The sequence below is a fragment of the Ischnura elegans genome, chromosome 1 (genome assembly GCF_921293095.1).
Source record: "Ischnura elegans chromosome 1, ioIscEleg1.1, whole genome shotgun sequence".
Lineage (NCBI taxonomy): Eukaryota > Metazoa > Arthropoda > Insecta > Odonata > Coenagrionidae > Ischnura > Ischnura elegans.
The window spans coordinates 132,680,072-132,693,053 of NC_060246.1; the positions used below are offsets into that span (position 1 = coordinate 132,680,072).

Consider the following 12,982-nt stretch of genomic DNA (forward strand, 5'->3'; position numbering starts at 1 on the left):
GCAATGAGCCAAGTAATCACGTCGCAACGGAGCGCCGAGAGCCATGATTCATTGCGAGCAACCGCGAGAACTAAAAAAAAAATCTGCACTTGACACGAAGGGAAATTGCACTAGAGAATGTGTATTTCGTCCACACTCCAAACGCGACAAAAAGGGCACTCCCAAGACCACATAATTTCTCGAGATTAATTCTCGTGAACCAAGAGAAAAACAAATAAATGGAGTGTGCATACATGAATGCACTGCTCCGAATAAATCGTTCTTGCGCACTCCAAAATTAACCCCAATCCACCAAGATTGAAGCTCATCCTGGCTTGTCCTCATTCCTAAACTAGGTCGAAAAGTGGGCGCATTCTATCATACTGGCACATAACGACTCAAGGATTGTTTCTTCGAGTAAACAGTCGTTAGTACGTATTTAAGCCTCGTTCTTTGAATTCGCAAACCTTGAATCCCTTAACATCAGATCGAGATCATAGATGAACATTCATCACGGAAATAATCCCAACAAGGGGATATTTTGAGACGAAAAGAACTAGAAGTGGAATGAACACCAGCCTTACGCTGCGAAACATTTTCAATATAATGAAGTTGCACTGGGATATCCTGAAAATTTCAAAGACAGGGAGCAATGAAAATATATTGAAAGACAAAATATAATCTCGATTCATTGCGACTTCCGTAAAAACGGAACTTTAATGAGATTTTATTACAAAATGCAATCCGAAAACCATGAGCGTTATGACTAACAATCGTTATCCGTGAATATTTTTCCGTAGTGTCAGAAGAGCTTGATGATGACTCCGTATGTTTCCAGGCAGGCGAAGGTGTTGATAGAAAGCGGTAAAGATTTTGAAACGAGGTCTGCCATAGCCATCAGGGTACAATTCATTCTGTAAATGATGATGAAGATGACTAAATGCTTCTTTGAGAATCAGCGCTGCCACTTGACACACGAATAAACCACGGTAAAGTCTGCCAGCTTTTATCAGATGACTTCCATAACGGCCTAGAGAATATGGGTTACTTTATTTTAATAAGGAATACAATACGGGAACAATATTCTCCCAACAATATGGTAAAACGGGTAACACATGAAATACGGAGGGGGACACTCCATTGGCACAAAGAATTTATCAAAATAAAATATGAAAAAGAATATCATTAACTATGACTAAGCACGCCCGATGCTAAAGCTTTTCATCGGCGAAAAGTTCATTTTTGATTGTTGATTTTCTTCGGATGTAGGAAAAGATGAGTGAAAAAAATTGAAACTGAGAAAATAAACATTAAATAGTGACTTTCACGACATTCAGGTTGAGTAATTTTACTGAAAGATGACGTCAAAAACTCCGACGAGACAATCGAGGTAAAACATTGGTGATGATAAATTGTACACGCAGACAAAATTATTCTTCGAATCCAATGGATAAGCAAGGAGGTGACAGGGAAAACAAGTTTCCCTTCGCTAGGTTAAATCCACACCTGCAGAAAAAAGCCCTAAACAAGAAGTTGTTGGAAGTAACCCACGTTCAAGAATGGTGGTAATTTAAAGAGTTATTTAAATTGGTAAATTGCTATACTCGGATCATATTTTTGTTCAGTAATTCAAACGCGTGAAGCATGATATGAAGGAGGGAAATGATATTGCCGAATGCTGGAAATGCATTGAAGGCGTGATGTGGGGTAATGATAGGCAAGATGACAACGCACACCCAGAAAGACTGTAAAAGACAAGCAAGAAATACGAAAACCTAAGACAAGCAATCTAAATAATACTGCATCAAAATATTGAGACGGAGTTAGCGACATGGCGGAGAGGAATATTTGAAATATGGATGGATAGCAAGAGAGAGAACGTTCGTTCACATCAAATACAGGGCAAACATTTTGATGGTGGCCAGAAATTCATCCTTAAATAAATAAACGTCATGAATTCGAATATAAATAATGAAATACCCTTTCATAATTCACGTCCCCAAAAGGTTTCAACCCTCGGGCATCATTCTCGGAAGGGAAATAAAATGACACGGCACAGCGGTGAAACGGGTGGGAGTCGTACATAATAAAATGCGACGCACTCGCTACGTTCATTACACTTTCAGCATGCCTTCATATTTCCCACTGCGTCAAATCACAAAGCATTCCTGACGCCGTTAACGATAATGTTTGGACCGTGAATCAAGAACAAGCCATTAGAACAGTTCTTTCCCAGCAGCTTCCCGTTGGAAATGGTTACATATGCGGCAACCGATGAATTCTATGCGATGGAATGACGATCATCACGTCCATCGCATGAAATCAGTTGAAATCAGGTTGCCCACATCGGGAAAGGAAAGGGAAATCGGAAAATACGGTAAGACGTGAGAATTAAAGCGCATTGTCAACTGTCGCAAATTAGCCCAATAGTACAAATAGCAATCAAATTGGGGAAACTTGATCCACGAAAAAATATTTATGAGTTTTGAATGTATTTTCACGGAGCTCGGATGTTTTTCGTGAGATACACGGATGTGCAACTTAAATGCTTCATTCGGGCAAGATAAATGGGCACCCTTTTGCATCAAGTTCATTGAAAGCTACGCTTGATCAATTCATCTACATACTACCTCGTAAGCTGCTTCAATAGGCGTGTGGCGGGGAGAAATACTTCGATGAATTGAAATCATTCTCGATGGTTCTTGTCACGGCAATGCGATGGAGGCATAGGCCGTCGATGGAACTGATCGAGGACGACTTTATCTCCATTGGCGAATTGATTCATTAATGCTGGTCGGCAATGTTCAGCGGTGCAGTAAAAGATAAAGTCTAGCTTAATCAATTCAAATAATTTGAAAAAAAAACTTGCAGATCTTGAGCATACACATTTAAAAAATATACAAGCTATTCCGCCCAACAAAGAGGATCTTGAATAGGAATTTTTGAAAGGCATCGCAAGAACTTAAACATCACCCGCATGATATGATCCTCTGCTATGATAACAATGCCCATAAACATTACTCTGCTCTTAAAATATGAAAATGCCACAATCGAAAGCTATACATTCTGAGCATGACTTTTTTTTACATTCAACGGATACACCGCAGTTAACAAAGTAATTTCGACTTTAGACACTTCGATGGCGAAAATATTCCATTCTTATACCTCAACCCATCAATGAGAGCTATAACATTTTCACAAACGCCGCAGTGACTTATCCTTTCCCCAGTCATCGGTCTCCCTTTCTAAAATAAATAAGAGGCGTATAGGGACCCATAGAATAAAGCGGCGTAGAGGGTCAGCTCTCTGTAGTAACAATCCTCTAGTCTCCTACAGGCTTATGAATCGATTTTTTAAAGCCTTTGATGATGCCCGGCACCGCGGTAATACATTCACCATTCATGAATATCACAAGAGGGATGCTCAGTTTATGGCCAATAAGGAAAGGTACCCCGCCGGCCGACCGTCCGTGAAAAGTAAAAAGGCGGGAAAACGGTCTTCTTCAAAGGCCACGCCCGAGTACGCAAGGGTAAAATCGCCCCCTCTTTCCCTTCAAAAGAACTTATCGAGCGCTTCTTTGACATTTAAGGAACGCAAGCAAGAGCGAGACTTTAAAGCATGGTCTGATATGCCATATTCAATGAAGGTAGCAATATGGTTACTTTACTTTGCTCTATTCAACAAAATACGATCATCTTTCACTCGTGTATTGCAATGAAATGAGAAAATTCAACAAATACAATTTTATTCAAATGGTAAGCTTGATGCAAAAAATTCAGAAAATAAAAATCGACTGTCATATAAATAAAGTCTAGCGACAACCGAAGTGCATTAAAAAATAACGGATAGCCAGAAATAATAAAAATTGCGTAAAATACTTCCTACCCGAAGACGCAGCCTCCTCCTTATATTACCCAAAGTGGACAACAAATACGCCGGCATTTACTTTTTCACACTTTAAACGAAACGGCTGAATTCTTCAAGCAAGACTCAAGATTAATCATATCTTGAAACTATGGTATAGATGTCATCATGCCGCCTCACCATCCGTAAGACAAGAGTTAAAAATTTATGACGACTATTTATTTTGCAATTACTACCAAATAACAGCAGCAATAATAATTCAGGTAAAATTTACCGAAATGAATTTTAAACGATAGACTTTGATAAGTTATTAGACAAATTACTCAATCATTAGTCCTAGAAGTATTTTTCCATCAAATGGCTGATGAACATGATAAATGCGATAATATTTTAAAATTTTCCAAATTAAAATTTGCTTTATATCTTTCCCTCTCAATATCTTTTGCAATTTCTGAAGCAAACAACATAATCATTTATCAACCTAATTAAGGTTAGAATAATGAGAGCCATTAAACAACCCTAAATTCAGTAATATGCAACAGTCTTTAAGTCTTAAAGTCAGTCAAAGAAAAGGCTGAACCTCAAGAGAAAGCCTTGATAGCAGACAACCAACCACAAGTTCATATTTAATCACAGTAAAAAGCTAATGATGTAGAAATCGTTCAACACAAACCCAGGCGGCGGCATTGGATTTTAAATTTGAACATAATTAATTGGCCTCAGAGTAAACCGATGATAAAGGTACCTAAGACCTTACAGCAAATTAGCACTATCAAAAAATGTACAAATATCGTAAAAAGCGACTTGAACAATCATAAGCCAAAAACTGAGATATTCCAAGAAATTCCCATCCTATTAAATTCCAAGAAAACGACGGGCATTTCAAGGAAATATTGTCTGAACTTCATGAGTGAAAACGTTAGATCATTAATTGGACGAGGAGTTTCCCTCCAATTCGCAACCCTTCTTAAACCCGCCTCAGCAACACATGTCAGTCTACTGTCTCCCCAGGAAAACAAGCGACTTCCGAGGCCTCCCAAGGGACCATCCGGAGAAATATTGACTCCCAAAATATAAGGGAGCGGTCCAAAGCCTTTCATACCCACCCCTTGGGGGGATGGGTGATTCCGGCGGCGAATCTGTAGGCGAAATGGGGGGAACAATGGCCCAAAAGCAATTGCCTGGATTCAGCCCGAAAGATCTCACTCAGCTTGTCAAAAATAAAAAAAGGAAGGAAAAGGCGGGGAAACCTTGAGGATCAAATTCGCCCGCCGAGATAAAAGAAAGCCTCCAGCAGTAAACGATCGCGAGAAAGGCGCTAACATCACGGCGAGGCGCACATAAAAGACGTCAATGCCTAAGAGATAGACCGAATGACACGCCGACAACTCATAAAAATAAATTGGAATGACGTGTGAAACTTTGTTTTTAACAGATCCTGCGAATCCATATTCAATTTTGGAAAACTCTTTGGTTGCAAAATTTCTGAAACATTTTGGCTGATAAAACATTTTTTCCTCTATCCGTCATTCTTGCTCCAACGCTCATGACACATCAATATAAAGTCCAAAAAATTGACGCGAAAACCTTACATAAACTCTATCGCGGTCCTATTTTTCCTTATTGATAACGCACGACTCTTTTAATCGTCTTTCTTGGAGCAGAAATTTTCAAGGGTATTCCCTACACAACATTTTCTCATATTTTCAAGTGAGGAAAAAACATCAATCACAATAGCCCGGAAACACTGTCAAATTTAAGATACAGGCCAACGCCGATAAGAATTTAGTTTATATTCCCTGATAATGACAAAAAATTCGAGACAAGGGTCGATTATAAAACGTCAGTGTGGAACGTACTGAATTTTTTTTCTATATCGTGGTTCCACGAATTATAAGTTAAGCCGGAAAGGTTACTCAGTGAAAGAAGTTACCACATATCAAAAGCTTTCAGGCACGAGATGGTTAGCATATGGGTTTAATCATATGCTGGTGAATAAAAGGCTATTTTTCCACATTTTTATTTTTGATAAAAAGACTGGTATCAATACACTATCATTTTCGAGTCTTCCAGAAGATTTCCCAAATTTTTAGGAGAAAAATGACCAGATTAATATATAATACAATGTATCAAAACCGGTGGCCTCATTAAAGAGTTTACTAGACTTAAAATAGTTTTTAGAAGACATTTATACTTTAGTAATCTGAAAATGAAGAAACAGTACCACTAAATACACGTAAGTAACTTAGCGGATAAAAAAAATTATTTGACATATTCATTCTAGATTCAATTTCGAAAATCGTGGGTAAGATAGATTCTAATCGGATTATAGACAAAGCTCTTCAAAATGGAGAGGATGAAGACGTTGCAGCATTGAGTGACCTTTTCAAGCAACATTAGAAAATTCCATCACAAACAGCAGCGAATGGAAATAAAAATACATTCTGGGAATACTCACGCAGCCGATATACGCATACTCCACCAAGTAGACACAAGAAAACACGACAGAATGCGTCGAAATGAAAAGTGATGTTGTGAGGGCATCGTTCCCTCCGGGTGGTATCCACGGAATGACCGCGTAATCCGATGAGCTGCTTTGATAGACAGAATTCCACGAGAAAAAACCACTTGGAAAATGACAGGACCACGTGATTGGCCCGGAAAAGAGCTCCTCGAGCGTTTCATTATAACCTCACGCACGGAATAGACTTAGCGAGATGACACACTTAGCTTGCAACTCCGAAACATAATATTACCCATTTTTCCGAAACGATTTGTTCACGTTCAAAAACTTTACACACAAGCCACTTTGTCATTCATCTAAGTAACACGAAAATCAGCCTTTTGATTCATTCGGTGGGACTTTTCACCAAAAATACTAAAGAGTATTTGAAAATAACTGTCCAAAATTTTTCACCAATCATAATCAGGTTAAATGACTGCTTCTCAATTATTATGTCTGAATTGCTTACACACGGATATTATTACAAAGATAAAGGTCTTCCTGTTCCTAAGGCCTTCCTCCTAAATTTCCTACATAATATTGTCAAAGATTGGCGGCCCAAATCTTAGTAAACACAGTAAAGGACTAAGACATAAAGGTCACTAAATACTGTGTTCGTAGAGAACACAGAGAGATGTATCTGATAATACTAAGAGTAAATTGGAAACAAAAAACAGAAGTAATAATACACGAAAGAAATACCCTTGTTTAGAAACAACCTTCCAATTTATAGCTTTCATCAAGTACCGCCCTCCCGTTAGTTACTGTGGTTGTAGGTTTTGGATGATATGTTGAAGAATAAGGATACCTTACCCCTGTAAAAGGCACCTTCACTCGGCGTGGGCAATCCGCTGGCAAAGTCTAACACATCTAAAATTTGACATTTCAGAATTCAACACCAGAGGTAATTCCCCTTCCTCCACATCAACTTCCCAAAAATGCTCATTAACGCGGCCCTAAGGTTTTACGCGAGTTCTTATCGTTTTCCCGCATCTCAGACGAATGCGCGGTGCTAGTATCTGCCGTGGGAAGCATGATAATTCTCCTAAGAATGCCACTGCTAGTCTATTGTCGGGGAAATTTGAAGCGTGACCAAACCCATGGCAACCAAAAAAAAGCTAAAAAAGAAGATAAACAGCACGACCGGAATATGATAATAACCCCCCGGTATATGCCTAGCATTTAATCAATTCCAGAAATTCAACTTAGGAAGTCATTGCCGAGCGTACATTTTGCAAGTGATGGCAGAAACAGAAAAGCACGATTCACACGAAATTCCTTGATTTACATGATCACTTTTTCGGACACCACATAAAACATTTTGGGAGTTGAGGATGATCCTCTATTGTATGCACCAACGGGAGTAACAAATGAGAGGATGAAATGCAGAATCGGATACGATGAAAGAGCGGAACAGGCTTCGGAATAGTCTTTTAAAAATTAGAATTATACACGAATGAATACAGATTTGAACGTGAAGTTAAATCACAAATTACGAATGAATGTCGCAAAAGCATTCCGCTCTTGGGACTAATTTTTCACCGCGCGTAAGTGTGTGGTGTGAGCATTATTCCCACAAATGATTACCACTTCGTAAAGATTTCCGGTATCACAGGCGGGAGGAGTAAAGGAAAGGAACAGAGGAGAAAGTGATATTATGGAAAGCAAAATGGTCATCTTGCAAAAGGAATTCCCGAGTTTTACTGCAAAAAACAAATCAACGTGGAGGGGAAGCATATACTAAGACGACTTTTCCTCGCTAACCCTCTATTAGCTCCATCAGGGAAGGGACAGCGGCAAAAAGCTGGGGGCAATTAATTCATGGAAAACATACGAAAAATAATTTGTATGCAAATGAAAATCTTAAACATCATTCGGCTGGAGCTACCCCTCCGCTTCTGACACCAGGTTTTTGACAAATAGGATCTTCCATTATCAAAATCGACTACTGCGCAAAGCCATACGCCGCCGTGGGGGTTAGACTGTAATAGAAATTATTTCCCTCTTAAGTATGATTGAGACATTTTAAAAAGGGTAGTATTCGATAAAATAGTTAATAGCAAATTCGACTTCCAAAAGGTAAAATATGAAGCGATGCCACATGCAAGGAGACATTTTGATTAATACGCGGGTTGCAAACACTCAAAATTTGTTGATGATTCCCACCCCCCATCGTTATACCATAAAAATGTTTAGATAAACTTTAAACTTGGCCTACATAATATTGAATGCTATATTAATAGGTGGTTATTGCCAAAACGGACTACGTTTCAGTGATTTATTCTCCATACTGTCTCCAAATTCCGCCTTGATTTTCGCAAATCTTGAAGTTCAGGGCTCGGGCGCCAGAGGTTAATAATATCCGATTTTGAAAAAGAAATTCGTATATGAGACCCTAATAAAAGTGGCAAAATTCAGCTCAAACGGAAAATTTTACCCCGAGTCATTTTTTCGGCCCACCCTACTGTACATCCACCGATGGAGGACAGCCTTTCCTGCAACCACGAAGCTCTTGATTCGAGTCGATGAATCATCAGCAGTGCAAGAGGCTGACTGTGAGCGCACCGTATCATCAGACGCACACAGACGAGGATGCCGGGAGGAGAATGATAGGCGATATGGAGGCCGTTTCAATGAGGCTTAGGAGAGTAAAGAATCCTTTTGCGAGGGCAGAGGGAGAGGGAGGGGGTAAACATGACGCACGGCGCCAAAGTGGGCGCACTTCAGGCCGCGGGGGGAGTGAGTGAGATAACCTCGGCTTATCGCAGATTCCGATCTCGGGGAGAGAAGCTTTGGATGCGTCTGCTGAGCCAACAGATAGGCAGCGCAAACGGACGCTCGCTCAACTCATATCGCACCCCAGCTTCCCCCTGACGCAACGGCCGCATTGAAAGCCATAAACGATAGCGAGGACACAAAAACAGGTGAAATGAAAGGAATCCATGGGGTTGAATCACAGAGTGCATGAGAGAGAAACGAGGAAAAATCCGTTGAGGGCAGATTTGATATTATATTAACCTTTTCAATTATCGAGTTGCATCGTCGACAGGAATCGGTCGAAGGACAGAATTTAACATATTTCAGTCCAAACCCACAATTTAACCAGCTTTCCTGTTCTCTTAAACCACATGAGGGTTCTTATTCAAATCCAGACTCTTTCGATTAATTGACAAGAGATAATAGGCATAAATTAGATCATCAGATTTTGAGTGAGTATGTATGAAATATAGGCTTTCCTTAGCTCAGCGAAATATAGGAATAGCACTGATGCAAGGTATGATACATTTTATAAAGGCAAGCACATGGTTTTTAGATTTTATTATATCTTGTTTGTAGTCTCCCTGACTCGAGCCACATTTTTTAAGATAGAGGATGAAACGTTTTTATGATTTAGATAACCATTGACACCGGGGCTACTTTGGTCCATTGAAACAGGCATGGCATTTCCAATAATAAAACGATTGCAATGAATGTGTCATAGTTTTTATACATAAATATCGCTGCTAAAATATTTAATCTACTTAAAATTTCATTTACTAGGCAAAAAAGTCCTAAATTCCATATAGGAAGTAACTTAGGACATGGGACAAATTAACCTTACAACGTGTAAATTAAAAGGGATTACAATGGCAGGTAGCAGTGATTTTGACGAATGCTAAATTTCGTCACTTATTCATCATCTCTTTCACCTTTCAAATGTAGTTTTAAGGAGCAAACAATAAAAAAATCGTATAAAATTGTAATTAGAGCCAAGAATGTTAAAAATTGAGAAAAATGCAAAATATGTAGCCACGAACATTTAATTTTATTCGCGAAATAGTGGAACCCTAAATTTATAGGTTATTTCATAATTAAAATGGAACGCCATGAAATAGTAATATGCTTAGTAGTGATGGAATTAAATGAACCTAAAAAAATTTGAACTACATGTACGAACACGAAGTTTTCTAAACTCTCCGGCCACCGAAGTGAATTTGTGTTTCTAAGTAACAGAGCTATAAGCGGATTTCACAATTAAAAATATTTCATTTTAACTAAAAACTTTTCATGCACTAATCCTCGAAGCAACTTGCACAATGTGTGTAACAACATTAAATTTGGCTACAAGACTCTAGAAACTACTCTTCTCGTTAGCAAAAAGATTCTATCACAGTGATGCAACGAGTGTGAAATCCGGCACAGAAATGGCCAGAGTTAAAGATTACGGAAAGTATTATTTAATCTTCATGGTTAATTTGAGCTTAAATATTTGAACTATATCGTCGTATCTTGATAAGATTCAAGAGATTTCGCTCCCTTTGCGTGCGTTCGTTTTGATGGCCGCAAAAAAAGACTCCACGAAAACTCCTTTACGTCCATGACCCAGCGCGCCAAAACTTTTTCCCGCGGCCTTCACCACCGTGACGACATGACCAAGTGCGACTACATTTGAAGACCATGCAGAGAAAGACAATGGGGTGACAATCACACCCGACGAAGAATGAAGAGCATAAGATTAGGGACGAGACAAGAGATGCGAAAACAGGACACTTACAGGCTGGTGACGAAGTCTTCAGGATTACTGCGTCATTAGAACCTGCAAAACAAAATAGAGACACGAAATCAGAAAAAAATTAATTTCTCGTTATTGAATTCAATTATAAAAATCGGCCAACAAATGAAATAGACTGATTTTATATTTTAAAATAATTAAAATTACATATTTCTATATTTTTACGTTCTACCCTAACCATAAAAAATATTGAAATGACCCATGAAGTAGTTTTCATCGCAACTCATCGTAAATAGCTGAAATCATGCAGATAAAATGTATGTTTTGATACAATATATTCTGAATTCGAGGTAAAAGACATGGCATGGCCATAAATTACTCTTCCAAAATACCGTTACGAAAAGAAAATCGTATGGCTTCCTAAAATGAGTGATGAAAATTGCGTTCCATTAACTTTACAATATAATTTTGTATGCATACATTTAAATGCTGTGCATTGCCAAAAAACATGCAAATCGGACACGAATGATCTTAAAATTACGACAAAGACATTGGTGGAATAAATGCACGATTGGATTTCAACAATGGACCTGAAAATTCCTAAATTACTACCTTAACTTACAATATAAACCCCAAATGATGAGGGAAAAAAAGGCAACTACGACAAAACCAATGATTAATGATGACCTTAACCTACATGAATAATGACACCTTTTGAGTAGTGGGTGAAATTAAAGGAAGGGCATCATCCCACACTGGGCACGCAATTGAATAACGAAAAGAACTGAATGGGATAACAACTGTTTTGACTAAACAAGGATGTATGCGAGAATATTAGGCGCAGAATGACATGCTAGACAGAAATAACATTCAAATTTGCAAATGTGGCTTCTAGATGACTCAAAATGGCATCGAGATCCGACTGGAGTCTCGTGAAAAAAAAGATTAAGTGAACGTCACCTCCCGCAGCGCGTACGTAATTAACATCAAGGAGTTTCATGCTCCCCATCAATCGTGTCCTTCTCCTCCCAAGTCTGAAAGATTGATGCGAGGACATTAGCCGTCGGCCGCCATAAAGAGGGATAAGCATACGGGCGACCATGTCCCGCTCACCGGGAAATCGAGAGACTTTGAGTCAAGCGTCGATCCCACTAAAGACCGTGAAGGAGCGGACGAAACGAGGCGAGTGATTCAATGGAAATTCATTATCGCCAGCACAGCTGTGGGCTTGATGTCGAGTGTCGCGTGGAGGATCGCATCATCCTCCCTCCACCCAGATGGCGCTCAAAAGCGCCCACGGCAGTTCCTCGAACACGAGATTATTTTTTGGTGGAAAAAGAAGACCTAAAATACAATAAAATAGATACGAACTTCCAAGCCAAATAATGCTATCACATACTTACATAGCCATTCCTTAGTAGTCCAAAAGAATTAACCAAAAATATTCGACAATTCCTCATAATTGGTACATGTGATATTCTCGAAAATGTCGATACATGTTGTAGCAATTTTGGCCCACTTTTGAACTGTCTGACCATGGAATAAAAGCAATTAAAAGACGAAAAATTGTTATATGAGGTTATCATAAACCTTTTTCCATGAGTAATCCAGTTATTTTACGCATACATAACCCATGCAATTTTAATTTAAACTTATTGAAATAGAATCGGTTAACTACCTGTTTAAATCAATGTAAATACCGATCAAATTTTCAAAATGTACGAATGAATTTCTGAGCAAGGGAGTAACTTATTGCCAAATATATCACGCAAAGAACGGGTGTGACTCTTAAATATAACGGAGAGTAATTGCCCTTTCGATATTCCGAAAGCACATACGTGATATCAGGACTTTGAATAAAAACTATTAAGATCATAAAACAATGCCAATTAAAATAAAAAGACAATTAGCGAGACAACAAACTACGTTATTTTTAGATACACCTCTAAATTTGTGCCTTTGAGGTGGTGAGTAGAAACGAGTATTAATTATGACACAGAGAGGTGAGAAAATGTGACCCGTTTTCTAAAGAAAAAGTGTGACGCACGAAGAAGAACATAGGAAGGTGGAGAAGCGGCAAAGGAAAACGAGGAGCCTCCATCGAGGCGCATGAAAGCGTTTTGCCGCGGCGCGAAGTGCAGGCG

At 38.9% G+C, this 12,982-nt stretch overlaps 1 protein-coding gene across 3 annotated transcripts in view; it reads right to left on the reverse strand.

Moving 5' to 3' along the window:
• LOC124170267 (serine/threonine-protein kinase DCLK1) overlaps positions 1 to 12,982 on the reverse strand; it is a 282,836-nt gene that overhangs the window by 87,394 nt on the left and 182,460 nt on the right. For all 3 annotated transcript variants that reach the window (XM_046548995.1, XM_046549002.1, XM_046549007.1), the window contains one exon: positions 10,881 to 10,922. The gene's annotated coding sequence lies outside the window, so the exon portion shown is untranslated. The remainder of the gene's footprint in view (positions 1 to 10,880; positions 10,923 to 12,982) is intronic.